The following is a 3664-nucleotide window of genomic DNA, read 5'->3' as shown; positions in this document are numbered from 1 at the left end:
TATGAATGTGAGTAGTAAGCTCAAGAACAACCCATCAGTCCTCTTCTTTATTTTACCCCCAACCCACAACTTAGGGATGAAGCTTCATGAAGCTCTCTTTGGTGAAGGAGAGAGGCCTGTTCTGTTGCCGAGGAGTGCAAAGCTGCATATTGGCTTTGGGATGACACTGAGTATAAAATTTATCACTTGTGATATCCCTGTGTGACCTTCCACACACATTGTTTAGCTTCTCCAAGACTTTTCTTTGGAAAGCCCACATAGAACAGAAAAAAGAAAAGCCATCTTTTTTTTTTTTTTTTTTTTTTTGAGACGGAGTCTGGCTCTGTCGCCCAGGCTGGAGTGCAGTGGCGCAATCTCAGCTCACTGCAAGCTCCGCCTCCCAGGTTCACGCCATTCTCCTGCCTCAGCCTCCCGAGTAGCTGGGACTACAGGCGCCCGCCACCACGCCCGGCTAATTTTTTGTATTTTTAGTAGAGACGGGGTTTCACCATGTTAGCCAGGATGGTCTCGATCTCCTGACCTCGTGATCCGCCCGCCTCGGCCTCCCAAAGTGCTGGGATTACAGGCGTGAGCCACCGCGCCCGGCCAAGAAAAGCCATCTTTTAAACTATCTATTTAACTCTCTTGTGCTCCCATGTTTACAAGTTTGGGGTATTGGGAGAGTTGGTGAAAGAGCAATATGTCAACATTAACTTGTCTCCAAGCAGGCATGACTTTCAATATCAAACGGTCACAACCTCCAACTTTTAATGGATCCTAAATGAGTGCTTCAAAAATACTGTCATTTGGTAATAAAGTCATACTCGAAGTAACACTTATTTGGCTGAATTTCCAGAGACTGGAGAGAAGGTTAAGATCCAGGTGGTTGCTATGACAAGAGCATGATGACTTACTCATCTAACACTTTGTTGATGTCAGTATGATATAGCCCTTCAGCTCATGGTTTAAAAAAGCAAAGGGAGGGCGGTTGCAGGAGGGAGCGGGGCAGGCGCTGTGGGCCGGGCCCCTCCTCCGGCTCCTGCACCACCGCCTCCTTCCGGGCTCCGCCAGCTCCAGCCGTCCCCGCAACGCCGCTCTGTGCCCGCCGTCCTGAGAGCCCGCGCGGCGCTGGCGCGAGCCTCGGCGGGCGCGCGCGGGGCCGTGGTCGTTGCTCCCTGACCGGCTGCGGCCACCTCCATGAAGCGGAAAAGCAAGGGGCGGTCGAGCTGGGCCGCCGCGCCCCGCTGCTGGCCGCGCTGCTCTTTGACCTCGCCAGGTGTGAAGAAGATGCGCAGCTCCACGCAGCAGGACCCGCGCCGCCGGGACCCGCAGGACGACGTGTACCTGGACATCACCGATCGCCTTCGTTTTGCCATTCTCTACAGCAGACCAAAGACTGCAACAAACGTACATTATTTCAGCATAGATAATGAACTCGAATATGAGAACTTCTCCGAAGACTTCGGACCACTCAATCTGGCAATGGTTTACAGATATTGTTGCAAGATAAATAAGAAATTAAAGTCCATTACAATGTTAAGGAAGAAAATTGTTCATTTCACTGTCTCTGATCAGAGAAAACAAGCAAATGCTGCCTTCCTTGTTGGATGCTACATGGTTATATATTTGGGGAGAACCCCAGAAGCAGCATATAGAATATTAATCTTTGGAGATACACCCTATATTCCTTTCAGAGATGCTGCCTATGGAAGCTGCAATTTCTACATTACACTTCTTTTTCTTTTTCTTTTTCTTTTTTTTTTTAATATATACTTTTTTCTTTTATTATTATACTTTAAGTTTTAGGGTACATGTGCACATTGTGCAGGTTAGTTACATATGTATACATGTGCCATGCTGGCGCGCTGCACCCACTAACTCGTCATCTATCATTAGGTATATCTCCCCGTGCTATCCCTCCCCCCTCCCCCCACCCTACAACAGTCCCCAGAGTGTGATGTTCCCCTTCCTGTGTCCTGTATTCATGCAGTAAAGAAGGCAATGCAGTATGGCTTCCTTAATTTCAACTCATTTAACCTTGATGAATATGAACACTATGAAAAAGCAGAAAACGGAGATTTAAATTGGATAATACCAGACCGATTTATTGCCTTCTGTGGACCTCATTCAAGAGCCAGACTTGAAAGTGGTTACCACCAACATTCTCCGGAGACTTATATTCAATATTTTAAGAATCACAATGTTACTACCATTATTCGTCTGAATAAAAGGATGTATGATGCCAAACGCTTTACGGATGCTGGCTTCGATCACCATGATCTTTTCTTTGCGGATGGCAGCACCCCTACTGATGCCATTGTCAAAAGATTTCTGGATATCTGTGAAAATGCTGAGGGTGCCATTGCAGTACATTGTAAAGCTGGCCTTGGTCGCACGGGCACTCTGATAGCCTGCTACATCATGAAGCATTACAGGATGACAGCAGCCGAGACCATTGCGTGGGTAAGGATCTGCAGACCTGGCTTGGTGATTGGGCCTCAGCAGCAGTTTTTGGTGATGAAGCAAACAAGCCTCTGGCTGGAAGGGGACTATTTTCATCAGAAGTTAAAGGGGCAGGAGAATGGACAATACAGAGCAGCCTTCTCCAAACTTCTCTCTGGTGTTGATGACATTTCCATAAATGGGGTCGAGAATCAAGACCAGCAAGAACCCAACCCTTACAGTGATGACGACGAAATCAATGGAGTGACACAAGGTGATAGACGTCGGGCCTTGAAAAGGCAAAGACAATCCAAAACAAACGATATTCTTCTCCCATCTCCCCTGGCTGTGCTGACCTCTACACTGTGCAGTGTTGTCATCTGGTGGATTGTTTGTGACTACATTCTTCCCATCCTGCTATTCTGACTCGAAGATTTCAGAACATAGTAGCCATCAGGACCCCCTGACACATAGCTGCTTCTCTCCGTTTCAAGGACTAAAACGGTTTTGCATTAAGTAAAAACCTGTGACCAGAACTGAAGGAAGACTCTAGGAACTGAAAACTGCAACAGAAATTAGCACAATTTGAAAACAAAACAAAATTGCAAAAGACTTAGTTGCTTTCCACCTAAGAAGCTAATCAATGGAGAAAATGTCCACTGGGGTTTCAGTAATGAACTTTTGAGTTTGGGTGCAAGCAAATATACCGAGACCAGCTCAGTCAGGGAGACCCTAACCCAGTGGCGCTAGAGGAATTAAAGACACACACACAGAAATACAGAGGTGTAAAGTGGGAAATCAGGGGTCTCACAGCCTTCAGAGCTGAGAGCCCCGAACAGAGATTTACCCACATATTGATGAACAGCAAACCAGTCATTAGCATTGTTTCTATAGATATTAAATTAACTAAAAGTATCCCTTATGGGAAACGAAGGGATGGGCCGAATTAAAGGCATAGGTTGGGCTAGTTAACTGCGGCAGGAGCACGTCCTTAAGGCACAGATCGCTCATGCTATTGTTTGTGGCTTAAGAATGCCTTTAAGCAGTTTTCCACTCTGGGCTGGGTGGGCCAGGTGTTCCTTGCCCTCATTCCAGTAAACCCACACCCTTCCAGCGTGGGCATTAGGGCCATTATGAACATGTTACAGTGCTACAGATATTTTGTTTATGGCCAGTTTTGGGGCCAATTTATGGCTGGATTGGGGGGGCTTGCTCCCAAAAAGAATGACTCAAAGAAAGGCCC

The 3664-nt window shown here is 46.9% G+C and overlaps 1 pseudogene; it reads left to right on the top strand.

Moving 5' to 3' along the window:
- Window positions 1-1174: 1174 nt before the first annotated feature.
- On the top strand, window positions 1175-2868 carry LOC115935326 (dual specificity protein phosphatase CDC14C-like; annotated as a pseudogene).
- Window positions 2869-3664: the final 796 nt, after the last annotated feature.

This window comes from Gorilla gorilla, chromosome 6 (assembly GCF_029281585.2).
Source record: "Gorilla gorilla gorilla isolate KB3781 chromosome 6, NHGRI_mGorGor1-v2.1_pri, whole genome shotgun sequence".
In the NCBI taxonomy this organism is placed as follows: domain Eukaryota; kingdom Metazoa; phylum Chordata; class Mammalia; order Primates; family Hominidae; genus Gorilla; species Gorilla gorilla.
The sequence above is the reverse complement of the archived record's forward strand: the minus strand, read 5'-3'. Positions and strand labels throughout refer to the sequence as shown.